Below are 11,248 nucleotides of genomic sequence, written 5' to 3'. Positions count from 1 at the left end.
GAACCGCAGTTGGCCATGTGGAGTCCAGCAACATAACCATTATACCATCTGTTGGTTCCTCCTCCTCTTCTTAACTCTGCTTACCACCAACAACTTGGTCCTGTTCACTCCCTTCATTCTCTTCTCAAGCCAAACTCCTGAACAGTATTTCCCTTTACTATCTTCCATTTGTTTTGCTGCCCCTTTTTCAAGCTCTATCTACATCTGTCAATAACTCTGCAATCTGAGCTGTACAGTCCCACCAGGTCAGCAGTCACAGAAGTGTTTGTGAACAGTAATTAACCAACATCTTTGCATGTGAAATCTCTAGACTGCTTCTTAGTGATTATTAAACTTTAGATCTTCTTTTTCCAATAAAATAGTCAGATACATTCAACCACATTTTCTTTTAACTTTTTATTATTTAATTCCCTAATATTCTCCTCTTGTGTCACAAAGTTTACAAATAATACCATGCTTTACTAATTGCCCTTGACAGTTTTATTAATAATCTTAAAATGTGTAACATTAGGGGGGTTGGCAGGTGGCTTGGTGCTTAAGAATACTGGACTCCCACATGGCCGACTGCAGTTTGAGTCCTGGACCTGGTGGTTTGCTTTCTCACTTTTTCTCTCTCTTTCTTTTTCTCACTGTGTTCCTCTCTGATCAAATTAAAATAAATAAATAAATAATGTTAAAAAAAATTCTAAAAAAAATGTGTAACATTAGGTGTTGGTTTTTCTCTGTAAGTTCAGCATTGTAGATATTTATGTAAGTTTTATTAATAACACAGGAGGGAAATATAGACATATTTTATTCCTAAAAGAGGAATACGCTTTATTATTGTTTTATCCTCATCAGACCGGGAAGATCTGCGTGTGTGTGCTGTAAGACTATATTTTTAAAATGCTTTAAGACTATTTTTAAAATGCAGAAATCCATGAGCTTGCATGGTGAAAATAATATTATATCTTTGGGCCAGCTAGGAGACCTGGTGATCACTGTGGCTAGATCCAACATGGTTGACTCTGTAGTTTGAGTCTCAGACATGGTGGCTTGAGAAACATGCTGTGCATGTGTGCCCAAAATCCTAAAAGGAGGAAGAAATGGAGGAGACTTGGGGACATGACCTTTATCCCTAACAGGGGTGGCCTTCTCCTCTCCCTCTTTCTCTGCCTCTCTGGCAAGCACATGTGCCCTCTAACGAATAATAACAACACAACTACATCTTTCTTTACACTAATATCTCAATGAAATTTAGCACTTGTCTTCAATTAGGAAAGTTGGTAACAAACAATTGATACATTAATTCATTAATTGTGGAAATATTTGTGAATTTGTCACCGATAAAATTTTTGGATATTTTTATAGCATATTGTCGTCGTTGTATACCATATTATAGTTGTTGTAGATCTCTCAAAATGTCATTTGTGTTCATCAGAATTTTAAACTTATGATAGTTATTAAGGCTACCACTAGATATTGATATGTAATAAGTTAAGGAGTACATTATTATATTAGAATTTTAAACTAAAAGTGTATTTAAATGTAATAGGCTCTTTGTAATTCTCTGCATTTTATTACATGCTTCAAAAGTATTTTCAGAGAGGATCAACAGATCTTTCTACATCGTCAAAGGAGTCCATGCCACAAAATAGGTTATGAGTGCCAGATTAGGTAATGCTGAATTATAGTTAGAGTCAAATATAAATAGGTAGATAGATAGATAGATACAGGGAGTTAGATGACAGACAGATGATACATAGATACCATCACATGAAGGAGAGACTCTTTCTTAGTCTCTTCTATGCTCATGAAGCAGAGGATGATCCAGCAACAGAGGACATTCTGAAACTGCTGACAATTACAGTCATAGCAAAGGCTGGGTCATCTTTTTACAAAACTTCCGTTTCCGCTTAACTACATGATTATGCATAATGTTCAAATGCAAAAATGCTTCAGCCCATAGAGGGAATTTATAAACCTGGAGCAATCTTGAAAGTGCTAGCATATATATTTTATTTAATGATATATTGTCTTTATTGAGTGTGTGTTTAGGGGAAATGATAATGAATGCTTTCTGTGTAAGAGATTTCTCAGTTTGTCTCTTGATTTGAATATTTCCCCAAGGAACTATTGGGTTGCTGGAAAAGTTGTGACATTTTTTTTTTCTATGCAAAAATGCGTCATGACTTTTCTGACAACCCAATATATTTTCTTCTTCTTCTTTTTTTTTTTGAAAGTTTTTTTAAATTTTTTTGCTTTAGGGTACGTGTGCTCGCCAGATAGAGAGAGACAGAAAGACAGAAAGTGAGAAATCACCCCCCAGGAGGGATGATCACGCTGCAATCCCTTCTCCTCCATTCTCCTCTCGGGATCTTGGGCACACGTGCACTTGCGCCCAAGTGAGTTTTAAGCCACCGGGTCCGGGACGCGAACTGCGGTCAACTATGTGGGAGTCCAGCGACATAGGCATTACACTAACTGCTGGTCCCTGACAACCCAATATTTTGTGATTATGTATGTGTGTGAGTGTGTGTGTGTGTTATGCATTTATACAGACGGGTTTATATTTATGTATACATACATGAACAGATATAGATTCTAAGGTTTTATCTATTGTGGAGTTGAAAACTATTTTTGTTATTTTTATTAATGTTATATATTAAACCTAAGACTTAAAATGGAAATTTCTCATTACCTTAAAGACTAAGATTTTTCTATTTATAAGTCACTCTTTATTTTATTGATGTTCCTAAAAGTAAATGTATAAACTATATAAATTTCCACTAATTAATTACTTATGTCTCACTGGGGTGTGTACTACATCACATTGCCATTTAGTCATCAGTTTTTCCAATATTAATGTAAAAAAGAAGTGGAATTTTGGATGCTTTAAATTTTACTTTTCAAACAGAACATTTATTTCTGGCAAAGTTACTGTCAATCTTTGTGTCCTTTTCTCCATGGGACCCATTATTTTTTTTTTGGAGAGATTTTTCACTGTAGGGCGCGTGCGCTCACCAGACAGACAGAGAGAGACATAGAGACAGAAAGCGAGAAATCACCCCCCAGGGGGGATGGTCACGCCGCAATCCCTTCTCCTCCATTCTCCTCTCGGGATCTTGGGCACGCACGCACACGCGCCCGGCGTGAGTTTTAAGCCACCGGGTCCGGGACACGAACCGCGGTCGACTACGTGGGAGTCCAGCGACATAGCCATTACGCTAACTGCTGGTTCCCCATGGGACCCATTATTTTTGATCCTTTGCAACAACTAATCAAAAGCAACCTTGCTGTCTTAGGTACCTTATAAAGCCCTTAGGAACTAGGGAAAGGAGGAGGTCATTTACACCTTCTACATACCCATTTCTACAAATACCATTCAAGAGATTTATTTTGTTTTCAGTTCTCTTTGCAGAGATTGAGTAACTTTGAACCTCAGTGTACCATCCACTGCTGTCTTGTTACCAGACTTTCTTGTATTCATTTGTACTGAGTTGTCTCCTGTTGCACTACTGTTTCAACTCCTTTCTGCAAACACCAGCCACTCAGGTAGTTGGCCATGTGTATTGAGTATCACCACTTAGAGACTGAGGCTCTGGGCATCATCCACTGCTTTTTCAGCCTTTTCAGTCAGGTAACGGGTAAGGTGCTTGGATTTGGCAGGTACTTGGTAAACACAAATTCATGACAAGGAATGACTCTCTCTGACCCAATCATACCAGCAAATCTTTGCTACGGTTTTGCTGATAAAACTTAATGTAGTGGTCACTTCCAGGCAGCGCGGAGCGGAGCGGAAAGTCCAACGGCCTGAGGAGCAACATGCCTAAGTTTTATTGTGACTACTGTGATCCATACCTCACCCACGATTCTCCATCCGTGAGAAAAACACCCTGCGGTGGTGGGAAACACAAAGAGAATGTGAAAGACTATTATCAGAAATGGATGGAAGAGCAGGCTCAGAGCCTGATTGACAAAACAACTGCTGCCTTTCAACAAGGGAAGATACCTCCTACTCCATTCTCTGCTCCTCCTCCTGCTGGGACGATGATCCCACCTCCCCTCAGTCTCCTAGGTCCTCCTTGTCCTAGCATGATGCCAGCACCCCATATGGGGGGCCCCTCCCATGATGCCAATGATGGGCCCTCCTCCTCCAGGGATGATGCCAGTAGGACCTGCTCCTGGAATGAGGCCACCCATGGGAGGTCACATGCCCATGACGCCTGGGCCCCCAATGATGAGACCTCCTGCCCGGCCCATGATGGTGCCCACTCGGCCAGGGATGACTTGGCCAGACAGATAAGGATGAAGGGAGGCTTCCTTATGTCCGTTTTATATTAACTTGTTCTACTTCACCAGGAGATCATGGAGCTGTGACTCTGGGTGTTTTCTAACAGCATGTCAAGGAAGACTTTCCCCCTTCCTATTAAAAACAATTAAAAATAAGAGTAGTTTTGGAGGAGAGAAGAGAGGCAAAAAAGTGCAGTTTTCATTTGTATTGTGAAATGTGAAAATAATAAAATTGTCAACTGTTTTAGTTAAAAACAAAACAAAACAAAACAAAACAACTTAATGTAGTCATGCAGACCAAAGACCATGGGCTTATAATTGTGCTTTTTTCATTTAGAGCCATGTATTCTTCTTTGCTCTTTGGCTTTTCAGAAGCTCACATGCAGTAAAGACATGATATCCAAGGTATATGTCCCATTCAAAAGTTTACTGTAGGTGCCAGCAGGTGGCATGGTGATTAAGGCACTAGACTTCTATGTGTCTGACCATGGTTCTAGTCCTAGACTCAGTGGCATAAAAATCATGCTGGGAGCATGTGTGTACATGCCCAAAATTCTGAGAGGAGAATGGAGAAGGGATTGTGTCATGGCCATCTCCTTCGGGGGAATTTCTCACTTTCTCTCTTTCTCCAGAGTGCACATGCATTGTGGCAAAAAAACTTAAAAAAAATTGCTGTAACTTATCAAGGAAGCATCTCCAACACTCATCTCCCATACCCAGTAGTAACACTAATCAGAAGAGTGAGGAAGATCTGCAGGTTGCCTCAGAATAGATTTATTTTAGGATACTGCTCAAGCTATATTAAGATTGCTCAAGGATATATGTCAAAGGTAGCATTTCACATGACAATATTCAATTTGATGTTGACCTGGTAAGGTTTTGAATTGGTACCAGATAGAACCAACTGTATACCTCTTTGCCAAAATACAAGACTGAGGGTTACCACTAAGTTTACAAAGGCTTTATAAAGTAGCTAAGATAAGGACATTGCTTTTCTACAGATCTTTAAAAAAACAATGAACTAAAAAAGAAACATAAAATACTGAGTGTCTCCTCTTGTTTTGGAAAAACTTAAGCCATTCAATTAGGTTTTTATTGTTGTGCTTAGTTTCCAAGGGAAAGCTATGGAAAAGTTTACCTGGGAATTAGAACAAAATAGATTGAGAAAAGAAAATTCATGCTGACATTGGTGCAACAGGAGATTTCCTCCAAATGAGGTCTTCTATGTCCCACTTTTATTTAATCATTCCAGACCCCCACCTATGTGCCAGGCACTATGCTGGGTTCTGGGGATATAAACTATATATAGTGCATGCCCTCAAAGCATTGACAACCCATTTTGTAAATAGATAGCTATAGTACAGGACAGGATGAAATAAATGCTAAGTGGTCAGAGAAGAGAACAGTAACTGTTGGCCACAACCTGTCCTGGAAGGCAGCTTATAAAATAGACACTCTGTGCTCCCTGACGAATTGCTATTAAAATCCAGTGTTTAACTCGGGAGGGTTAAGAATGAGCCTTGTTTGTCGACCAGGGTTGAGAGATGTATAATGAAACTCATTTAATGAGGCTTTCTGAAAGCAGAAGTGCTTTGACTAGAGGCAACTTCCATTTGTCTAGTCATCATTGTGGTTTGCTCCTAAGTAAAGGGCTTTGTTGTAAACACATTCTTTTTCCAGAGGGCTCCTTTGACAATAGAAGGGGATTGCAGTTCTCTCTGCAGGCCGAAAGAGGGCACTTCGAGCTCTCAGAATGGCTGTTACAGCTGCATCAGAGCAGGCACTGGGCTCAGATTTTTTCAGGATGTTTTCATGGAATGTATCTGATTAAAATACAATTTGGAAGCCGGAAAGCATGTGGAAGACACAGCGAATTTGGACTTTTGAAACAGAGGACATGCATTTGTTTATGTGTGTCTTAATATTGGTGATTGATAATCTTATTCCCTGAGTCTCTAAAGAGTAGAAGTACATTAGAATCAAGTGGAGCTGCTGTTTTGATAGTCACAGAATATAGCAGAAAAAAAAAAAAAGATAACGTTTGTATTCACTCTGAAAATTTGTGTTTGTAGACCCTTTGCTAAAATTCTGCTCAGTTGTGATTTGTTTGGACATTTGAATTTGGAAGGCTACTTTGCTTTCTTTTATTTCCCTTCAAAGTTCTCTGTTTCTCGGTTGAGATGTTGGATTGTTTTGAGGTCTATGGGACTATGGCAGCTCATAAAGCTCAAAAGATGGGGCCATTAAACTTGAACATAACATCCTGGAGCTTGGTCTGCGGAGCCTGTATAAACATGACTGACCAACTTTGCACGGTTGTAAGGATTAGCCTTATTTTTGTTTTGCCTTTAAGGGCAATCCTGCCTAGAGGCCAGGATGAACTAGGAGATCTCTTGAGGGAAGATCAAAGACTCTCTAAGAATTTCCATTAATCCTTTAAAAACAAAATAATGAACTGGACAGAACATGGATGCGAACTAGGACTCATGAGTTTTAGCCTCCATCCAAAATGGGCTGAGTTGTGGAGAGATCTGAGACCTCACCTTTCTCTGCTTTCACTCCCCAGGTAAATGGATAGAATAGAGTTATTCTTATTCACCCACACTTTTCTAACAGAAATAACTTTTATGGAGGCATTAGTGTAAAAGCTATGGGAGGGTATGGACCATTTGTCTGATTGTTATTTTCACCTCCCTCCTCAGTGCCAAGCATACTTTCTGGCTCATAGTAGTAACCTGATAAATATTTGTTGAATGAATGGAGGAAATAAAAAAGATGCAGTGTTTCTTAAAGACAGTATACACTTTATGCAATGCTCTATGAATAGAATTTTCCAATAATAGTGATGCTAATATTACCTTTCTGACACATACACTGGACCTTAAAAAAAATCATGGAAATGCATATTATGGAAAAAAAAAAACCATGCATGGATTTCAAATTTATTTTTGCACCTGAATAAACCCATACGTTAATTTTATTTTCCACAACTCTGTTGTGCCCCCTCACATATAGTGCTTAAGAAGATTACAAAGCACTTTTATGTGTATTATCTCAATTTTATCCTGAAATCTATAACTGATGAAACCAGAGCTCTAAAATCTTAAATGGATTTTTTAAAGTCCAATGTAAGTAGTATGGCCATATAATTTATCCTTTGTTAAGGATAGTTTTGAGTGTGAAAGGGAATATCATTCATAAGTTTGCCGGCTCAACAGCACAAACCGGGACTGTGCTGGGAAGCAGGAATATACGGTCAGCCTGTTTGTAAGTGAGGACTTCTATCGGGGTCTTCTGAGTGAGAGTGCTCATTAAGCTTCAGTGTCTCACAAAATACAGGTTCTATGTTTTCCTATTCACAGGGGTTGTAATACATGATGATTATGAAGCCTTGCAACAACCCAAGGTGCCACATGAACGTTCATAAGACAGAATTTTATTTAGCATAATCTTGGTGATAAGTATATCTATCCATGTTGTTTGTTCTCTGATTGTTTAGAAATCAGAAAGTTTTAGAAGACCAAAGTCCTTTTTAGTTTAAGCACTCAGTTCCTGCGTCATGCTCCATAAGAGAGGGTGCCATGCATCTTTATACATATAAGACAATCATACTTCGTGCATGCTAAAAGAGTTTCATAGTCTTCGTGCTTTATAAGTTGAAGTAGATACATAATTTATCCAATATAATCAATCTGTCATTGTTTTTATAACTCAGTTATAAACCCCTATTAATACTCTATTAATACACAGCTCTCAACTTTGTGGGCAAAAGTGGCATGTACCTTCCTGTACCTTCATCAGTGCATATCTATGGATGTGAATGTACTAACACATTTCATATTGTCTGCTGGGTAAGTGCACATTCTAGCCTTATTTTGTTAGTGCCTTTATCTCCCCCAGATATGTTATTTATTTATAGAATCTAAGATATCTTGTACTTTAATTAGCATGATAGAGGTATAAGGGTTTCCCACATCTATAATAAAAATAATCTATTTAGAAACCAGGGTGTTAAGGGAGGCAGACCCCACCTGGCTGACTGTGATTTTTTGTTTGTTTGTGTTTTGGAGAGATTTTCACTATAGGGCGCATGCGCTCGCCAGACAGACAGAGAGAGACATAGAGACAGAAAGCGAGAAATCACCCCCCGGGGGGGGGATGGTCACGCCGCAATCCCTTTTCCTCCATTCTCCTCTCGGGATCTTGGGCACGCACGCACACGCGCCCGGTGTGAGTTTTAAGCCACCGGGTCCGGGAAGCAAACTGCGGTCGACTACGTGGGAGTCCAGTGACATAGCCATTACGCTAACTGCTGGTTCCCTGACTCTGTGGTTTGAATCCAGACCATAGGTGGCCTAAAAAGCATGCCTGGTACATCTACATGTGTGAGCAAAATCCTAACAGGATGGAAAAATGGGAGAGAAGAGATTGTGATGTGACCACAACCCAGTAGGGGTGCTTGCTCTTTCTCCCTCCTTCTCTCTCTCTTTTTCTTGTTCTGGAGAAGGTACATGACCTTGGCAAAAACCAACAACAACGACAACAGTATCAGCCAGAGTATAATTTTGTAGAACTGTGTGCCTGGACTCGTGTTATGTTGTGGTGTTCTTGGTAAAATGTTATGATCTCCCTTGGCTTCACTACTCTTCCTATTACTCAGGCTGATTCCTTGTTTGTTTGAATCTTTCTTCTCATTTTTTCCTCATTTCCAGCTAGTAATCCTTGTCTGAAACTAGAATGAATTAGGTTATGACATACTACAACCTGAAGTTTTCCATGGGTTATGCTACAAAGGCATATTTTTGTCTGTCCATTGTGGGTTGACTGTACTAGGTTGTAGTCATGATGGACTCAGGCAGGGAGCTCATTCATTGTGGGTACACAGCCCGTTTCATGGAACGGGGAAAGAAGAAATAGGGAGCCAGCCACATGCCGGCTCTAGAGGTTTGCTTGGAAGTGACACATATTACTTTGGCTTACTTAGCAATGTCCCACCCAAGTTACATGGTCAACAAATGTTAGCAAGGTGTGGGAGGGGCACAAGGAAGGAACTGGAGTATTTATTAGAGGAGTAATGCGATTGACTACAGTCCCACTGAGACTTAGCAGGACACTTTGTTGGGATCATGACTCTTTTCAGAGAACCATTAGACTTCTCACTTCTTGTCCTTCTATCAGTATTTGACTTCACCAAAAAACAGTTTGAGATTAAAAGCTGGAAGATTCCCACGTTGTTGTTGTTTTTAGAGAGATTTTTGTAATAGGCCATGTGTGCTCACCAGAGAGACATAGAGACAGAAAGCGAGAAATCACCCCCCGGGGGAGTGATTACACCACAATCTCTTCTCCTCTCAGGATCTTGGGCACACACATGCACGTCCAGCATGAGTTTTAAGCCACAAGGTCTGGGACTGGAACTGTGGTCAGCTACATGGTAGTCCAGCGAAGTAACCATTATGCCACTTGCTGGTCCTGTTCCTTCCCTTTCTTGCCCAGCTCTTCCAAATCTCAGTGATTTTCTCCTGCTTTGAGGAAGCTTGACAGGCTCAGAGAGCCTGGACTGTTTCTTCGGAAGGCAGGGGTCACACTGAGATTCCTTCTGGCCCCTATCCTTTATTAGGTGTCACTTCTCTAACCTGAGTGTCCCCACACCATTCCTTCCATGCTGTAGTATTTCCTGAACCTCTGGTGGGTAAGCTCCCTGATCTAACCCTGACATCTGGTAAGTCATGTTGAAAAACCTTCCTTTGGAATTTCTATACATCGTATGCATTCCAGATAATAAATGAAGAGTATTTGGCAAAAATTGAGAAATGAACAACCCTCAAAAGTTTACTTTAGATTGATTTATTGACTGACCTCTCTGTACCTTTCTAACAAAATTGCTATTAAAAACAGACCCATCTATTTCAGTGTACCATATGTGACCCCATTAAGTTCATGGCCAGCTGTCCATGGTCCAACACTCTGTAGAGGTTTGAGGCCCATTTCCAACGTTTACCTCCCCTGGTAAAAACCAACGTTTACCTTCCCTGGTAAAAACCAATGACTCGATAACCGAGCTTGAGAGAAAACATTTTTAAAAATCTTCATTTCATGGGTTATTTGAAAATGTTTTAAAACAGTTCTATCAAAATCAATCTTATAATAATTGCAAGGTATTTCTCAATCTCTCCAACTGTCCTAGTTTTGGGGTAGTGCCCATGCAGAAGAACGGAGATTCTTTATTATTTACGTTGTCTTCGTGACTCTAGTCGTTGCTTCCTGTGGAGAGTCATCGCTTCCTGTACTAAATACTAAATGCAATGTTTACAGATACCGTAGAAATGGCTACTCATTCCCATTTTCTTAAATCTATGTTTCCTAAACTTTAAAAAGAAGTCCATGAAAAGGGGTGAGGCAGTTTTATAAGATGAAAAAACTTCTATACAAGACACAATCATATTTAAAGAAAGAAATCCGATGTAGACTAACAGCTGTGTGATCTGGTCAGAAAGTCTGATCTGTAGGAAATCTGCAATTTGAACACTGCAAATAAAGTGGTATCTCCAACATTTTGAAAAGAGCTACAGCGCGCTTTCTTTCTGCCTCCTTTAAAAATATGTGACAAAGTAAGAGAATTGGAACAAAACTCTCTTCCCATACTCTGTCTAGCTAATTCAGACCAACTGGGAAAAATCACATGATGGACAACGCATCAAAAATCCAGGCTAAAAACTGCCAAATCTATGAATAGCAGATATGGGAACCAGCCCAAGGCTTATGTGTAGAAGGGTGACAGATAAAAATAGTGCCCTAAATTTCTCAAAGGTGATTTGAAACCTCCCAAGTATAGATGACCTTGCTACTGAAAATAAGGTGACAAGGGCAAAGTTGAAATGGCAGCCCCTTTCAGGGGCCAGTAGTCTTGAACTAATGTTCAAGAAAGAAGGTCAGGTCTGCTCTCCCCCATCTCATCAGTGAGCTGCACCTGGGC

At 39.9% G+C, this 11,248-nt stretch overlaps 1 pseudogene; it reads left to right on the top strand.

The window, feature by feature from the left end:
* The first annotated feature begins 3,769 nt into the window (after positions 1-3,769).
* On the top strand, positions 3,770-4,441 carry LOC106736358 (U1 small nuclear ribonucleoprotein C pseudogene; annotated as a pseudogene).
* The last annotated feature ends 6,807 nt before the right edge of the window (positions 4,442-11,248 follow it).

Source organism: Tupaia chinensis, unplaced genomic scaffold (assembly GCF_000334495.1).
Source record: "Tupaia chinensis unplaced genomic scaffold, TupChi_1.0 Scaffold000062_1, whole genome shotgun sequence".
Lineage (NCBI taxonomy): Eukaryota > Metazoa > Chordata > Mammalia > Scandentia > Tupaiidae > Tupaia > Tupaia belangeri.
Note: the sequence above shows the minus strand (reverse complement) of the source record. Positions and strands in the feature narration are given on the sequence as shown.